We start from the raw sequence: 19,210 nt of genomic DNA, 5'->3' as shown, positions 1-19,210 counted from the left end.
GCCCTTTTTAATCTTGATGTACTTCCAATATAGGCAACAAAAGCGGAAGATTTGATCAATTGTACTAACTTGGGTCTAAATCCCGCTTGGTATCTAGACAAAATTGCCTTTTCATCCAGCCAATCATTAACACGAAATAGGATATGTCTTGTGTAGATTTTTTGTAATATATCCATTAGGCTTATTGGACGATAATTAGAGGGGTCCATCCTGTCACCTTTCTTATAAATTAAAACAATTTCAGCCCCCTTCCAGCTCTCTGGGAAGTCTAGATTCCGGGATAACTCGTTACACAGGTGGTTAATATAGGGAGCCCATATTTTTAATTCGTGTTCGTACAAGTCTCCCGGAATCTTGTCTAACCCAGGGGCTTTACCAGACTTAATCTGGGTTATTGCCAATTCTGTCTCTCCTAGAGTAAAATCCAAGGTATCTCTCGGAATGGCATAGCTTGGAGTCCTATCTGTAATGGGTTCCTCATATTCCTTGTATAGGTTAGAAAAATGGTTTACACAGGTCTGTTCGTCTAAATAGACGTCCTTGACCACTCTGCCTTGGTGATTCCCATTCGCTATCAACTTCCAGAAGGCTATGTTATCTCGTGTTTTTGCTGCATGCAGCAAATCTGCCCATTTTGCTTCCTCCCATGCCATTTTACATGCCTTTTGGACCAATTTATAATTATTCCTGGCTGACATAATGTCCGGTTGTGCCTTCGATTTGATCGCAGTTAAAAGTGCCCTCTTGGACTCCCTGCAGTCCTTATTGTACCAGGGTTTGCTATGGGGCAAGTTATGTGTCTTTTGCTGCCCTTTCTTCGGCATCCTGGTAACTAAGAGCTTTAAAACATCAAAGAATTTTTGATGTAGTTTCATAAAATGACTGTCATTCCCCTCCTTTGGGGTGTCATCTGGATATGCTCCAAAGATGCTAACAAAGAGCTTATAAATTTCTGCTATGATTTCACCGTTGCCCAGTATTAGCGGCCATTTGAGAGAACGCCTATTGTTACTAATGTGGATCTCATTTTGGTCACCATTGGTTGCTTCTCCAGTCAAAAAGGAAACTGTGTCTCCAAATAGGGATTCCTCAATCTGAAGGACTAGGGGGAAATGATCACTTTCAAATCTTTCTATTACCTCCATGTCAAGGAGAAATTCCCATGATGACACTGCGGCAATAATAAAATCTATATTACTTTTGTAGCTCCCTCTATAAAAAGTAGGTTTCTTCACAATATCTGATGGTAGCCGTCCATTGCACGCTCTAGTGCAGTATTCTGCACATAGTTTCGTCATTTGGAGGGCCAGGGGCGAACATTTGACTGGTTTGGTGTTATCTAAAACAGGGATCCCATTTGCCTCATCTTCTTCTAAGAAGATGTCACTAAGCCCCACAATGGGTTCAAAATGGCAATTAAAATCACCTGCCATGATGACATAATTCTCTCTAGTATCCAGGTTACCCAACAGGAGATCTAGATGGTTTAATAAAGGAGATTCTCTTGTGATGGGTGTTGGTCTATTGTAAACATTCACTAGATAAAGTTTTTTCCCTTTACAGACAGTGATTTTCAAAATCAGTATATCAAGGGAGTTGGTGTCCATCACTTCTATGTTCACTTTTAGGTTAACTTTTACCCAGATCAACAACCCTTCAGAGGGTCTTCCACTCCTAGAGGGAATCGCACTGGTGCCATAAGATTTGTATCCTAGCCTATGTGTAATTTCAACTGACCAGGTCTCTTGCAACATACAAAAATCAAAGTTGTCAATAAAACGTGCCCATTCCGGGTCCCTTAAGTTCTTTGATGCCCCTGCTATGTTCCAGGAAACCAGTTTTATGGGCTGACGGGCTTCCAAAGTTTTTTGCATCGGTACATTTCCCACCTCCCCAGACACTATAATATGGCATTCTGGGCTAGTTACATCAGATTCTAAGGACATCAAATCATTATGGAGTACAACGCTTTCTCTTAGTATTGGGCTATCCCCAGTTATTGGTACCAACACAGGCAATAAGTTTACATTCCCCAAAAATTTGGTTTCATTAATATTAACACCAGCTCTTTGTAGACAAAGTTCACTTCCTACTCCCCCTTTCCCCAACAAATTGCCATTCTCCAACTCATTTCCATCAAACCCCTTTGCCATTTGGCATCAGTCACAGTCGTCTATGCCGCTGAAAATGTCAAATCTGTTAATGGTTTCTAAAGGGGTGAAGGGCTTTAGGTGGTCCATTCTTCTGTTATTAGGTTTGGTTTGCCTTAATGGGACACAATTCCAACCAAAACCATCAGGTGCAGGTACGGGGTTTAGGGGGTAAAAGGGCTCCATAGGGTTAGGTCTAATGAGTGGTTGCAACATTTGATGTGTATTGCCAGCCCTCTGCATAACTGATGGATAGGAACAGGGTATAATTTGAGATGTTGTATAAGGGGCTGGTTGTTGCTGAGAGGAAAAAACCACAGACCTAGGATAAAAATATGTCAATGGTCTGGGTATTATGCAGTTACGTGTAATGCCCGGGGGCCAATTTAATACGAATTGGACTGCATTGGGATCCCTAAAGTTTACAACCACCACGTCGCCCTCAATATTTTTTGGTCTCCTTCCCAACCACTGGAGGCGTCGAACATGGATAATTTCACCATTTATATGGGGTGCTATTGGCCTGTATAAACTTAGCCAATGCATGATCTTGTTTTTTAATTGTGCGAAACCCTCCCTCTTGCTAGTTTGTAGCACCGGGACCCCTGTTAAGACTACCACAAAGGGCACTGCCTCTGGTGGTAATTCTTGGTTTGGGACCGGTTTGGGCCTTCCCCATCTTGGCTTTTGTCCCCTCGCCTCCGTCGTTTGGCTTTCATTTGGGATGTTGACTATATCATTAGATGGTTTAGTTATAACAGTAACTGGCGTAGAAGCCGCTTTGTTCTGTGGATTTTTTGGAAGTGGAATTGGTTAGACAGTTGTTATAGTGTTCCCTTTAGGCACCGAGGTAGAAGGATTCACCAACGAGGTAGAATTAACTGGTAGGGCTGGAGCGGCTGGACTAGGCTTAGTCACGCTAGATGTTTTGTGCGTTACTAAGTTCAATGTTTTTGGATTCGCTTCGCCCTTATTTCCCAGTACACGCTCAAGTGAGCTTAGTCTTAATTCTACTTCAATCAGCCTCTCCAAGATCGATGCAGAGTAGGTGTTAATTAAGCTTTCTATGGAATTTAAAGTTGCAGAATCGCGAACTATGTGGGCGCTTTAGACAGCACAGAAACTTCCATAATATCCTCCATGTCTAAGGGCATAACAGGGGGTGGCGGAGATGCAATGGTGATAGGCCCTTCGGTAGCAACTGAAATAATGTCAGTGCTAGCTACAGGAGTCTTCGCCTTTTTTCCAAAGTCTGAATGACTTAATTTTGTTTGTGATGAAACCCCCCCTTTTCGCCTTTTTTTACATGGAGGTGGCCCATGTACCCTTGGGGCTAACATAGGTTTCTTTACTCTACTGCGCACTATTTTTGATGGTATAGGAGTGGGAGGTTTTAAAACATTGGGGGTGCTTGTTTGTGTAGTAACATCAGGACCAATCGTATCCAGTTGAGGGGCGTTAGTTATACAGGGAGTGGTAACAGCTAGTTCCACAGGATGGCTATCAGTTGTGTGGACGATGACATCAGCTAGCTGGAAACTTACACCAATGTTCACGGGAGGTAAGGATAGTGGCGACAAGCGCCGATTTTTTAAACTTTCCACAGAGCGGCGGCGATCAGCACGACGCTCTGCCAAAACACTTTCCAATGGAATGTCAGGAGAAGCTTTGGTGAAATAATCATCAAGGGTTTTATTCAGCAATGCTCCCTGTTTGTCAGACATGATGAATAAATGTATAAAACCACAACAATGGTTTTTCAAGGGCGCGAAAGCACAAAGGTTTAGTAACAAAAATCTCAATTATAAATACCAGGGTTTAATGTCCAGTCCGGTCTCAGTGGTTCTCGGAGGGTCTCGGAGGGTCCGCCCTTAGTCCGGGCTTTGTCCCGGGATATGTCCGGCACACGCGTCCCGCTAACGCGTTATGTAACCAGGTCTTATACGTGCAGTTAAAGGGGGGCGGAGTCACGGGAAGAGGCGGCAGGTGTGCTCGTTGTTGCACGCACAGCCTGTTGGACCTCGCAGTCCCGTCCTCCTGAGCCAGCAACACTCTCTTCCTGGGCAGGTTCACTCCAGCACTCCAAATGGGCAAAGACAGCACAGCGTCCAAGAATCCTCAACGAGCGGCTCCCGCGAAGCGGGGGCCGCTAGGAGTTTTGAAAGGCACAAGGCGGGAGGCGGAGACACGGGAAGAGGCGGCAGGTGTGCTCGTTGTTGCACACACAGCCTGTTGGACCTCGCAGTCCTCCTGAGCCAGCAACACTCTCTTCCTGGGCAGGTTCACTCCAGCACTCCAAATGGGCAAAGACAGCACAGCGTCCAAGAATCCTCACTGGCCACCCATTTCATATCATGTGTATGTTGAAGACTTGATATCATATAAAACATTCTGCTTACTTAAAGGAGGAATCCGTAAACACTAGTGCAGTCGTAAATCCTGTGTAAAATTGATACGCTGTTTAATGGGTACTGCAATACTGTATTGTATTTTTCATTCTGAATGAAGAGTTCAGTTTTATTCTCCATGTTGCTAGATAGATCCCTTTGCATAAAGTAGCTAGTAACTGAGTTTGGCCATGTTGAAACAGACCAAAATCCCCTTTGAGAGGCCAGAATGTGGTTTAGTGAGTATTCTCTCTTAGAGAGCGTGTGCATGCCATTGTGGATAACTTTAAAATTGTATGCATATTTTCCTGATCTATTTGCCAAATTCTTTCTGCAGCTTCTTTTTCAGAGTATTTGTTCCATTCATCATATTAGGCATGGATTCTTGCTCCCAAGGATCATTTATTTCTAGTGGGATGTAGTACTAGAAGGAAATCGGAAAAATCCATGTGTTCTTTAATTGATGTAAAATGCTGTTTTGCAGCTGGAAGACTGGAATGTGCGAACCCACATTGGCACTGTTTGCCTACTGTTAGACCTGACATCCTTGGCGTGGTTATTCCCCCATCTTTTTGCCTCTGACTCATGTATTTGTGATGCTGTGCTGGATTTCGTTTTTGCTGATTTAGATGCTTTGGACCCTCTGCCACTGCTGATCAGTGTCAGAGGGTAAGTGCTCCCTCTGTAAATTGTCATATTGATTGGGTATACCTGATTGGCAGATTTGTATCACCATGAAGTCCCTAGTAAAGTGCACTGTGTGTGCCAGGGCTGGTGATGACAGATGCTACTAGTGGGCCTGCAGCGCAGATTGCGCCACCCACATGAGTAGCTCTAAAATGGTGTCTCAGGCCTGCCAGCGCAGGGCCTGTGTGCAGTCAGCGGACTGCCATGTCCGCCTGGCCAGTGTCCCCACTGGCTGGGCTTAACCCTCCCCTGTCTGTGCACATCAGCCACCCCTATGGAAGGCTCAAGGTGCCCCCCCTGGGCAGGGTGCAGTGTATGGATAGGGTAGAGCATGTACTAGTGCAGGTAACATGCTCTGGTAGAGAGCAGCAGCCATTTTGTGTGCTCACTGCTGTAGGGCTGTATGGCTCCATAGAGTAACATGGGGGAGGCTGGTCCCATTGGATCCCAGCCTATCTTCCTATAGGAACAAGATGGAGCATAAGTGAAAGATATCCCTGAACTCAGAATTTAATAACACATCTTTCAGGAAGGGTTATTTTTGAATTCGGTGTTTGAGAATAGTACTTTTAGAAAGTGGCTGTTCTCTTGTCCAAACCTTTCTGTGTGCCTGGGCCTGTGTGTGGATTGCCTGTGGGACAGGGGCTGCAGGGACCCGGAGGGGGTCGGAGTCAGCCCAGGGGTGAAAGGCAACATCTGTTGCCAAGGGAGGGGGAGGAAGAAGGGCCTGATAGTGCCGGGCTGTGTCTGCCTGACCACCATGCTGGCTAACTCCCCTGCCGGCCCACTGTCACCTCTGGCCCTGAAGCTGACAGGAAGAAGAACACCAGAAACATTCCAGTGCCCAGAGCCCCCTTGCACAAAGACTTCAAAGGACTTCAAAGGCTTTTTGGGGTATAAGGGAAGGACCCCTGACAACGGAAGATTAGATTCTAAGATTCTACAATCAAGAGGAACCTCTGCCAGAGGAAGGACTGCGGCAGGAGCTGATGGAAGATTGCCTTGCTGTGTGCTTTAAGGGCTGACCTATCCTGCTATCCAACTGAAGGAGAGTAGAAGAAAGGGACTTTGCTGTGAGCTGTGACCCTGCCTGCTTGAAACTGCTAAGACTTTGCTGTGTGCTGTGTCTGCAACCTGAATCTCCAAGGGCCTGAGAAGAGCTGGCTCCCTGTCTGCAACCCAGGAACATAAAGGTTGCCCAAGGACCACAAAAATCTGCTGTGCCCCCCCCTGAAGCTGCTGTGTGGCTAAGAGATCGTGAAACCCTGTAGTTTGCCTGTTTAGCGCACTGGCTGCCCTCTAATCTGCTCGAGGGCGCCGCGCTGACCCAGCCTGCTGCGTGGCCAAGATCGACGTGTTCATCAACACGTCGGTGGTGCAGACCGGAGACTTGTGGGCCTCTCCAGCACAAGGAGCGCTGAAAACCGATTACTGGCCGTGTCACCGTCGCAGCCCGGGGTCAGTAATCGTAGTGGAAGTGCCCCGTATCTTCCCGGTGTTTGCGGGCTGAAGATCGAGCCCGCCGTGCTCTGATTGGGTGAGAGAGCCGAGCCCCCTCACCAGAGCCGCGACGGGATTGGTTCCTGGAGCGGAGCGTCATCAGCGAGGCCGCGCTGCCATTGGTTGGCGGTCTCGCGTTCAGAGGGGCTCGTCGCAAGAGCCGCGACGGGATTGGCTCCTCCGCTGAAGCTGCGGGAGGTGCCGAAGAATTGCCGTGATCACCGCCGGGACCGGGGAGACTGACCTGACCTCGCCAAGGGATTCGAAAAGCGTCCCGCACCCCTGGCCTGCCGTCCCGCACAAGGTGAGCATCACCTCCCCCCCCCGCCGCTCGTTGGATTGTCGAGAGCGGGCGGGAGAGGAAAGGGGACCGGCCGGGGCGGGGACGAGAGAGATCTGCACGGCACGGTGCGCCAGGAGCCTGACAACGAGTGAGGCTGTCCCGGGGGGGGGGAAGAAAGAGTCCCTGGGCCGCGCGGTGAGGCGCATCTGCAGCGCTTGAGGCCCATGGCTTTGCGGGCTGATAGTAACTCATTGGCATAGTTTGGCTTGCTCGTTTTCAGAGCTAAAGGGAGATAAAGAAATCGTATTATTTTTACCTTGCTGAAACTAGATAAAGTTATATTTTATATATGCTTACCTGTGTGGTCTTTGTGGTGGATTGGATTGGGGATTAGTGTGGTGTTAAGTGCAAATGTTATCCACATTGCCTCTGTTTAGCCTAGACTGCTCGCGCCATGCTACCTAGAGGGTGAGCAGGGGTTATCTCAGAGGGTTATTCCTTCACCCTGACTAGAAGCAAGGGTCCCTACTTGGTCTAAGGTACTTACCTCTGCCAACTAGAGACCCCCAGTTCTAACACCTACACTATGCGGTAACTGTTACAGGTGTTTAGTGTATTGTAATGGGGATCGATTCGATTTGCCTTAGGTCCAGGTGTTTTAGAAAAAAAACAATGCATGTAAGTATTGGAATCATAGGGCCATAGGATTAAACCTTCAGCAGGGAAATTAGTGGAATTATAGGTTCAATTATGGATCATTTAATTTATATATGAAACAGAAATGTTCATTTGTGATGGCCAGTTATTGAACAGAGTTGAATTGTCTTTTAGTGTAAAAGGCTTTTTAAATCTTTCTTAGTACTAAATCCCAGGTATAGATTCTACGGAATAGTTTTGTTGAGGGAAATCATTTCTTTGCATGCTTTAAATACTGCTTCTTTACATTGAATCTGCCATAATGTTGTTCCCCAAATAAGTTTCTCATCAATATTTTCTTTCCATTACTCATAAGCTTGGATGGCCAGGTTCTGAATTAATTAATTTGAGTAAATTAGCCAGTTGCTGGTAATCAGATTCTTCTGAATCTGTGTTAAATTTTGTGAAAAATAGAAAGCCGGGGGATGTGACCTGTCATCCCACTGAAAGTAAGGACATTTTCTAAAGACATTTGGGTGATTATTAGGAAGTGGAGCTTCACAATGCTCCCATTTTGTGTAATTGTATACTTACAATGGGTTAGCTATTTTTATATATAATATAGTGTGCATAATGATGATGATATATTTCTTCATAAGTAACTACATTCAAATAATGATCTTCATTATTCAACATAGCATATGCCTGTAATCAGACATCATTTGTTTTACAGTCGTTGTATCCCAGTCATCTAAAATAGAACCAGGAATCACAATGTTTTTCATTGAAATGCCTCAGTGGGTCCCATTATCTGATATGGAACCTTTTCCCAAGCTATTATCTTGCGCACAAGATAAACTGTAATGTTTGCAACACATTACTTTTAAATTGTGAATCTTTTGTATGTATTTTAAAACTTTTAAATATTGTAAACCCTACATATGTATCTCACTTGTACTTTCCTCTGCCTCTCGCCTTGTTCCTACGTAGCTGCATTGCAGTTTGCTCAGAGGGCAGGAAGTGGCTTCCCTTTTTACTTCCATTTTCTCTTCGCTTCCGGTGGTTGCGCAGTCTAGAATCCCCTTCCACCGCTTATTTAAACTATGGCAGTGCGGGCACGCAGGGGACAGCGGTAGGGTTTACTGTCGCTGCTTGGTTTTAATGACTACGAGATTCTTGTTTTAGTGAGCATTTTCTCCAACACTTTACTTTTAAATTGCAAATCTAAGATCTTTTGGATGTATTTTAAACCTTTTAAATATTGTGAACCCTGTATACATATTTCACTTACTCTTTGTACTTTCCTCTGCCTCTCGCCTTGTTCCGTTGCGGCTGCATTGCCGTTTGCACGGAGAGCAGGAAGGGGCTTCCCTGTTCACTTCCGTTTTCTCTTCGCTTCCGGTGGGTGTGCAGTCTAGTCTCCACATCCCACCGCTTATTTAAACTATGGCAGTGCAGACGTGCAGTGGATGCGTGCAGGGGTGGGCCACTGGGGCATCAAAGGCAAGCCCGTCAGCACCCGTCAGTGTCCCGGAGGCGACTGGCGCGGCCATGCTGCCGCTTCCATCCTAGGTAGGAGTGATATGCTACATTATAACTGTGAAGAACTGCTGAACTTGAAATCTCCCCAAGTCTGCCATAGTCTTCCCACCAATTTAGAGACATGGGCTCATTTTAAATGTCCCACGTGCAATTGGATGTCTCCCTAGTTTTGACATGTTTCTCCAATCTCTCCCTCCTCAATTCAGATGGCTAAACACTGGAAGCATTTTAGAGCTATTCTATTGAACACACGTTTGCTCCAAAAACACGCAGCTCAAGTTTTTGATCTTCTGTTAGATGAGGGTTCGGATCTTCTATTTCTTACCAAAACATGGTTATCCGAGTCCTCTAATCCCTCCATTGCAGCTGCCATTCCTGAGGGGTATAAAATCCTAGGGAAGACCGCCCAAATGGGAAGGGAGGAGGCGTCACTATCATCTTTAAATTAGAGTTAGATTGCTACCTTCTCTCATTCGACCCGATCGAGGGAACTGAGTGCCTTGGTTTCCACTGCTTCCTATTCCCCCAACAATGCTTCACAGGAATACTAGCATATAGATACCCAGGAGCACTTGGTAACTTCTTGCCCTCACTGAATGAAGTCATTACTCCACTCACCATTAAATATGATCAGTTCCTCCTTCTGGGCAATTTTAACTTACATATGGATAAGCCAATGGACCCAATATAAACTCCCTGACTGAAATTACGGCGGTGTGTAATTTGACAACTTCTATCTCTGCCCCCACACATAATTTGGGCCACACCCTTGACCAGATATTCTGTAGCACAGAACTAAAGACTGACATTCCAACCCCCATCATCTGGTCCGACCCGACCACTTTCTTATCAATTTTAAGATACTGAACCTAGGCTCTGGCCTCCTGCCCACGCCCATTAGGACGGAACTCAAATACGGAGCCTTCCATACAATATCCCTACCCATGCTGAGTGAGGCTCTGGAATCATCCGCACCCATTCTTGCTGGCGATCTTTAACTGGACGCCACGCCATGATTGGAATGCTGGCTGAGGTACAACCTGGAAGATGCCACCTCTCTGTCCTTATGAACCTCAAGGAGGACCCACCAGTCTGCTCCATGGTTTAACAAACCCTTAAGAGCAAGCAAAAGGACATGTAGAGGCCTTGAAAGGAAATCACGCAAACATTATTCACTGGAAGATAGGAAACCCTATAAGACTGCCCAGAAATCTTATTACGGTCTGGTGAAAGAGGCCAACAGGAATTGCTTTCAGGTGAAGATAGATATTGCCCAATAAGATTGCCTGAATCCAACAATCTTTCTCGGAAAACACCGAAGAGAACCTAGTGATAGAGCAATCTTTGATCAGAATAGTAGATGCTCCGCAGACTCCCGTGTTATTAGAGTTCCCCAAAATGCTATTAGCTGACTCGCTCCATTTCCTGAAAGGTCTCCTGTCCGGCTCTCCTATTGATGCCTGCTCTGCAAAATGTTTGGATTCCCTTGCCCCCACGACTAATGCCACAGTAAATAAGGTACTGAATTTATCTCTTTCTACTGGAAAAGTGCAGTGTATTTGGAGGCAGGCCAAAATCCTTCCTCTTTTACAAAAACCCTCTGCTGATCATAATGATCCCGTCAGTTACAGGCCAATATCCCTCCTCCCAGTTCTTTGGAATGTTCTAGAAAAACCTGTGAACAAAGCCATTTCAGATCACGCATAAAGCTACAATCTTCTGCACCTGTCTCAATCTGGCATCAGGGCTAATTTCAGCACTGAGTCTGCCCAGTTCGAAGTGACTGAGTATATCAGAGAAAAATTGGACCAGGGCGGTAGGGTTGTCTTGATATTACTTGACCTGTCTGCAGCTTTCGATACTGTCCTACATGAGAGACTCATTGACAGATTGAGGAATACGGAAATCAGCGGGACAGCATTTGACTGCTTGACTTCTTTCTTGCAGGACATAACCCAAGAAATAGGGCTTCCGCCTTTTTCAGCCCCCTTGCCCGGCATGAAGATAGTAGTTCCCCAGGGCTCTATTCTTAGCCCAACTTTTTTTAACCGGTATATGTTCCCCTTGGCATCCATGGCAGAGGAAAACAGAGCTAACATGTTATCCTACGCGGATGACATACAACTGATCTTCACCTGTGAGAAAAACTGATTTCAACAGTGTTAATACCAGAGCATGCCTTACAAAGGTGTTTCAGTGGCTCAAGGTGAATCAGCTGAAATGCCTCTTGGATAAATCTGAGATTGTCTTCTTTGGCCAACCCGCAGTCAGGAATTGGAACACATGGTGGCCAGAAGCCTGTTTGCCAACTCTGATAGAGCATATATTAGTGAGAAACCTTGGTATTTTTCTGGATAATGCCCTTTCCATGAGGTCCCAGGTCCAAACTCTGGTTGGCACCTGCTTTGGCATTTTGCGCATGTTAAAGAGGTGTCGTCCACTTCTGGAAAAAAAGGTGAGAAAAATAGTGGTCAAGGTTTGGTGACGTCAATGTCTTGTATCTGGGCCTTCCCGGCTCCCTTATACAGTGCTTGCAAGTAGTGCAAAACGCCGCAGCCAATGCCATCCTCAAAGCCAAGCCAAGGTCTCATTTGTCCCACCTACTTAAATCCCTTTATTGGCTGTGATTGAAAGAAAGGAATAATTCAAAGCCCTTGTGGTATTTTTCAAGGCCCTACATGGAAAAGGAGCAATCTACCCTAGCAAACGGGTATGGGTCTTTAAGATCCGCCTCCTCGGACCTTGCCCATACTCCTAAAGTACGCTTGGCCCAGATGGGTGGCAGGTCTTTTTCGTTTTTTGAGGGCACGAGCTTGGAACAGACTCCCTGCTCCTCTGCGAGCCATCTCAGAACCCTCAGTTTTCAAGAAACACCTGAAAACATGGCTTTTTAAAGCTTAACTGCTTATGCTAGCTCCCTGCCACACATCTGTGTCAACGCCGGGACACTCTTTTTGAGTAGCTGTCGCGTTATAACAAATCCATTTCATTCATTAATTTTTTTGGGTGAGATGAAAGATACCGCCGTAGGCCATGAGCCACAGATTGTGCAATTGCTCTTTCAGGAAGGCAGTGTCCATTAAGTAGCATTAGAACTGTAGCTGTATGATGAACTGTTAGACCTGGCATGTTTTGATGTGTGCTGAACATCATTTTTACTAGCTTTAAGACTGTGCATTTTTTCACTGCTGACCAGTGCTTAAGGCATGTGCTCTGTGACTAAAATGTAATGGCATTTGGTTTCAGCGGACGCGGCGGAGCCTGACTAGAGGTAGAACTGCTAGCTGCGTAGTTGCTCTTCCACTGTTTTTAAACAATTTTAGCCTGCTCCACACTATTGTGTAATTCTATTGTCACGTTCTTATGCCTACCTGAAACTGCTTTTGCACAAAATTTCACCCAACCTCTACCTACCCACATCGGAGTGCTCCAACACCCCAATCAGACTCGGCAAGTGCTGTTGAGCAGAGGGCGTTCACGAGAGGCACTTCCAGGGCGGGACATTTCCGGCTGCAGTCAGCCCTCTAGTTTCGTGCTGTACTGCTACTGCTACTTAATCGGATGGCCGATTTCACATGCAGTGGACGTGGCAGAGCCTGACTAGAGGTAGTTCTGGTAGCTGCGTAGTTGCTCTTCCACTGTTTTAAAACTTTTTTGCCTGCTCCACACTATTGTGTAATTCTATTGTCACGTTCTTATGCCTACCTGAAACTGCTTTTGCACAAAATTTCACCCAGCCTCTACCTACCCACATCGGAGTGCTCCCTCGCCCGGGTACGACTCGGCAAGTGCCATTGAACGGAGGGCGTTCACGGGAGACACTTCCACGGTGGGACACTTCCGGCTGCAGTCAGCGCTCTAGTTTCGCACTGTACTGCTACTTAACCGGATGGCCGATTTCACGCGCAGTGGACGTGGCAGAGCCTGACTAGAGGTAGTGTTGCTAGCTGCGTAGTTGCTCTTCCATTGTTTTTATATGTTTTTAGCCTGCTTCACACTATTGTGTAATTCTATTGTCACGTTCTTATGCCTACCTGAAACTGCTTTTGCACAAAATTTCACCCAGGCTCTACCTACCCACATCGGAGTGCTCCAATGCCCCGGTCCGACTCGGCAAGTGCCGTTGAGCGGTGGGCGTTTACGGGAGGCACTTCCAGGCGGGACACTTCCGGCTGCAGTCGGTGCTCTAGTTTCGTGCTGTACTGCTACCAGTGCAAATATACCAATGAACACACAATTTACAAAAGAATTTGGAAAGACAATGAATCAATCCGCATTGTTTTTATTCACAATGGGGATAGGTTTATCGAATATAGTATCAGATAGTACAAATTATAATCGGTTGTACAGTGCCCCAAGGGGAGAGGGGGAGGTGATTAGGTGAGGATAGTGCGGTAAAGGGAATCGTGACAGTAAAATCAACCAAGTATCAGAGATGCATTTGTATGTCAATTTCAATATACAAACCAAAAGACAATAGGTTCAATGCATCACTAAACATATAAAATACTTCACATATTACATTTAATGTTGAAATGTTGGCGTGAAGCTGATAAACAAGGAGCAATTGTCGATGTTTCGACCCTCAGTAGTTCGCAGAGATTAGTAGTACCCTTGCTGTGGGGTCTTCATCAGGACATGGTGCGGGGCAGGCAACCAATTTAGTTGATGCTCATCTTGTAAATTAAGGACAGGAATAGCGTCTCAGGAAAATTGTTCAATTAATGAGGGCGTTCTGGGAGCAGTGGAAGTCGAATCTGGCCCGGGGACGGTGGATATGGCAATATCCGGAAACTGAATTACGGTTGCGCTTTGGTCCGAGGGTATTTTGAATAAAGGAAGAATCGCTCCACGGCATCGTATGCTGAATGAATCTGGCATTTGCCAGATTCATTCGGCATACGATGCCGTGGAGCAATTCTTCCTTTATTCAAAATACCCTCACTGCACCATCCCAGCTCAGAACCTGGCTACATGCAAATTAGTCTGTCCCTGGCCCAGTGCATCATGGGAACAGGGCAGACCAAACTACCAAGCCAATTCTTATACTGGAAAGGAAACAAGCTTCCGGGGACCGGTTTCTGGCATTACAGCCGTCTTCGGCCCGGCTTGCTTGAATCCTGATGGTGCAGTGAGCAAGGGACTCACATCTGAGTATACCCTTCCACGCTTATGGTGGACAAAACGATTCCGAAAAGGGGGTGGTGATGGACAGAGTATCTGAATTAAACAGAACACTCGTACCCAGTCAACAGATCAGGGCTTGATCCATCACAGTTTTTAGCTCACTGCACCATCCCAGCTCAGAACCTGGCTACATGCAATTTAGTCTGTCCCTGGCCCAGTGCATCATGGGAACAGGGCAGACCAAATTACTAAGCCAATTCTTATACTGGAAAGGAAACAAGCTTCCGGGGACCGGTTTCTGGCATTACAGCCGTCTTCGGCCCGGCTTGCTTGAATCCTGATGGTGCAGTGAGCAAGGGACTCTCATCTGAGTATACCTTTCCACGCTTATGGTGGACAAAACGATTCCGAAAAGGGGGTGGTGATGGACAGAGTATCGGAATTAAACAGAACACTCGTACCCAGTCAACAGATCAGGGCTTGATCCATCACCGTTTTTTAGCTCACTGCACCATCCAAGCTCAGAACCTGGCTACATGCAATTTAGTCTGTCCCTGGCCCAGTGCATCATGGGAACAGGGCAGACCAAACTACCAAGCCAATTCTTATACTGGAAAGGAAACAAGCTTCCGGGGACTGGTTTCTGGCATTACAGCCGTCTTCAGCCTGGCGTGCTTGAATCCTGATAGTGCAGTGAGCAAGGGACTCACATCTGAGTGTACCCTTCCACGCTTATGGTGGACAAAACGATTCCGAAAAGGGGGTGGTGATGGACAGAGTATCTGAATTAAACAGATCACTCGTACCCAGTCAACAGATCAGGGCTTGATCCATCACCGTTTTTTAGCTCACTGCACCATCCCAGCTCAGAACCTGGCTACATGCAAATTAGTCTGTCCCTGGCCCAGTGCATCATGGGAACAGGGCAGACCAAACTACCAAGCCAATTCTTATACTGGAAAGGAAACAAGCTTCCGGGGACCAGTTTCTGGCATTACAGCCGTCTTCGGCCCGGCTTGCTTGAATCCTGATGGTGCAGTGAGCAAGGGACTCACATCTGAGTATACCCTTCCACGCTTATGGTGGACAAAACGATTCCGAAAAGGGGGTGGTGATGGACAGAGTATCTGAATTAAACAGAACGCTCTTGCCCAGTCAACAGATCAGGGCTTGATCCATCACCGTTTTTTAGCTCACTGCGCCATCCCAGCTCAGAACCTGGCTACATGCAAATTAGTCTGTCCTTGGCCCAGTGCATCATGGGAACAGGGCAGACCAAACTACCAAGCCAATTCTTATACTGGAAAGGAAACAAGCTTCCGGGGACCTAAAGCAGCAGATTAAGAACCTAGGTGTGTGGCTGGACAGCTCCCTCTGTTTTAATCACCAAGCCACTAAGCTCTCTGCTACTTGTTTTGGACTAATGAGAATGCTAAGAAAGATCCTTCCCCTGCTCCCTTTACAGTTAAGGAGGATTATGGTACAAGCCCTTATACTGTTCCGTCTGGAATACAGGAGTGCACTGTATCTCTGCGCCCCTCAGTCCACAATCCAGAAGCTACAAGTAATCCAGAACTGTGCGGCTCGCCTACTGCTCCAGATTCTCCAGAGACAAACAGCGAAACCTGCCCTGAGTAAACTTCAATGGATTCCCATCCGGGCAAGGATACATTTTATGGCCATGTGCCTGGCCCATAGAGCTATGTGGAAATCAGGCCCAGGCATCCTTCAGACCTTGGTCACCCCCTATTTACCCCCTAGGAGTCTTCGTTCCAGCTCAGCGTTTTTTGCCACCTCTATGAAAGTACGCAAATACAGATGGGGGGGCGCTCTTTCTCCCTGAATGCTTCCAATATCTGGAATTCCCTCCCCCCAATCTCATAGGGGAATCTAACTTGCTGGCATTCCGAAAACGTCTCAAAACTCATCTTTTCAGTACCTCAAAGTAGCACCACATGCCTCTCTGTCTCTCCACTCCGCAAGCGCTAGGAGGCCTCAGGGTAGCTAAGCGCTATAAAAATTCAATTTCATTAATTTCTCCATGATTGGTATATTTGATTACTGATAAGTCCCTAGTACAGTGCACTACATGTGTCCAGGGCCTACAAATCAAATGCTACTAGTGGGTCTGTAGCACTAATTGTGCCATCAACAAGAGTAGTCCTTCAAACATGTCTTAGACCTGCCACTACAGAGCCTGTGTGTGCAGTTTTACACTGCCATTTCGGCCTGACCAGTTCACCTACTTGACAGGTCCAAACCTTCCCTTTTATTACATGTAAGTCACCCATAAGGTAGGCCTAGGTAGCCCCACAGGAAGGGTGCAGTGTGCTTAAAAGGTAGGACTTGTATGTTTGACTTTTTCATGTCCTGGTATTGAAAAACTGCTAAATTTGTTTTTTACTACAACAAGGCTCCCCCATAGGTTAGTGTTGGAGCTGCCTTGTAGCCCTTTACAAGTGTGAATTCACATTGGGAAAAGATAGGGAGAGTAAGTTGGAGTCTCCGGGCTCACAATTTAAAAACACATCTTTTAGGTAAGTTTAGTTTTAAATTGCAGTTGTGAAAATGCCACTTTTAGAAAGTTGCCATTTCTTACTTTAATCATTCTGTGCATCTGCCTGTCTCTGGAATACATGTCTCGGTTGGGTGAAAGTTGGGCTTTGTGCATTCACCCTAGCAGTGGCGGCTGGTGCCCTTTCTAAGTAGTGAGGTGAAAACCTACATCATGAATTACACTGAGTCAGGAAACTTGAGCCAGTCTATCTCTCAAATTTGGGATTAGAGAGTCTTGTTGCATGTATCTGCAAAGTTGCACCAGAGGCAAAATGTACTACATGCCTAAATGTGTTTCAATTGCACCTAATTTCTCTCTCCTGCAGATGCTTCTCCTTTGTAGCGCTATGTTGCCTCTGCTGCCATGTTCGCAGTATAGACTACTGTGTACATCAGCTGCTGCTCCTCTGCTATGGCAAAGCAGAGCCCCCTCTATCAGCCTCAAAACTTTCAAAATAAAAAAAAATAAAAGGGTTTATTATCATTTTATTTTTCTTACAATAGCCGAAGCTTGGTGGTTGGCCGTCATGGAGGGGGAGTGGTGAGCAGGGTACTGTTGTCAGTGCGCATGATGATTTGGCAGGCGTCTCTGGCCTACCAAATTGTCATGGGCATTGAAACTCTCTCCAACACCAGCTGCATTGCTGGCTTGGAAAGAGGAAGCACAGGCTCCCAGTATCACCGTGAGTACAAATGCTTGGCGCTGAGGCCAACCCTGATGCTGCTTTCAGCATCATGAAATCAGCATTAGGATTGGTCGCAGGAGATTCCAGGAGCCTGTGCTAGGGATGACGTAGCAGAAGAGATGAGAAGCAGTCAAGCGGCAGGTAAGTTAATATTTTTTTTGTTTCCTCTGTGTCTCCTTTGTTTGTCCTCTGCCGCCCCCCAGATGCACTACTCTGCTGAGACATGAGCCGCTCCTGGTGAACATAAATATAGGTTACCCATTCAGCCCACTGGCTAAAAGCTCAGAGAAGCCAGAACTGGGTTCTGTGACGTGTTGAGACCCAGGGAGGCCAGACTCTGGAGCCTGGGTACAGGAGAGACAAGAAAACACAATTTGATGGAATGTTTCTTATCTTATCTGGTAGTAAAAGCAACCAGCATTGGCACAGGTACTGTTCAGTGAGGTGTGTTAAGAGCCACATTTCAAGAATGACTGTGTTCAGAGCCATTAAGTGCACCAAGAGCATTAGAGAGCGAGTGCGGGAAATGAAAGGCAAAACTATAATAGTAATGCCAGTATTATTGAGCACCACAAAGAGAGGGAGTTTAATTGTAAATACAATGGGTAGAATCAGATTAACAGACAATTTACATGAGCTTCATCTGTAGATAATTGAACTTCTTTAAAGTGTAAACTTGATCTGAATATATTGAAGCGCTTTACATGAGCACCAGTTACAATACACAGAGTTTCAGACACTCATAGTTTAAGTGATTTGCCCTGTATCACAGGCTGTTGAGACCACCCCAAGACTAGAACTTCGGTCCCCAGTTCCAAAGTCAACAGCTCTGGCCATAAGACCACATTCTGTACCTGTAAAAAGAAACATAAGCCTTTATTCCTTACTTTATCACTGACTGCATTAAAATAGGCAATCCTTCCACTTAAAGCTTTATAACTCAGGCATTTGTCCGTAAGAGAGTCAGTTTAATTCACTAAGCGGTGTGTCTTCAAATAAATATTGAAGACGGACTGATGCAAACAAGGAGTTTTCACAAGGACGTGAGGGATTACAGCATCATGCACAGCTCTCTGAGGTCGAAATTCCCATGCCACCAGTCTTTACTCTGCTGCAAACCTCCTCCTATAACAACTAAGGGTTGTGAAAGGTACTCCAGACATGCACTGTGGCCTGTCTTTGTCTTTTAGAGCCTTGCTTTTGCTTACGATACAATCATACACAGAACTGGGTCAATTAGCCCCGAACTGTTTACAGCGCTTCTAGGAGCAATGCCATGCATTTTAAATGTATGCATAATAGAGAAGTGGGCCCCAAAGCTCTAAGGCAGGAGTCGCTGATGCCCTCTAGACAATCACACACAAAGGAAGCTAAGGTGTGCCCTGTATATCTTGATGGTCCATCACCAAGGCTGATGGGTCTTCCTAAGTTAAAGTGAGAGGGAGGAGCTGACACTTGCACCTGAATATGTCTGTGCCTGTCCCCACACGAAAAGCTGCATACCCTCCTATAGTGTGTCTGTAGCCAGGGCAGGAAGGTGCAGGGTCTTGTCCACTACAAATACTTTTTTTAAGTCTCCTACATCAAAGGCTAAAATGGGTCTAAGTACAGGACCTCTAACATCATGTACTCAGAGAACTTCTGGAACTGAGGACA

This window comes from Lissotriton vulgaris, chromosome 1_1 (assembly GCF_964263255.1).
Source record: "Lissotriton vulgaris chromosome 1_1, aLisVul1.2, whole genome shotgun sequence".
Taxonomy (NCBI): domain Eukaryota; kingdom Metazoa; phylum Chordata; class Amphibia; order Caudata; family Salamandridae; genus Lissotriton; species Lissotriton vulgaris.
Note: the sequence above shows the minus strand (reverse complement) of the source record.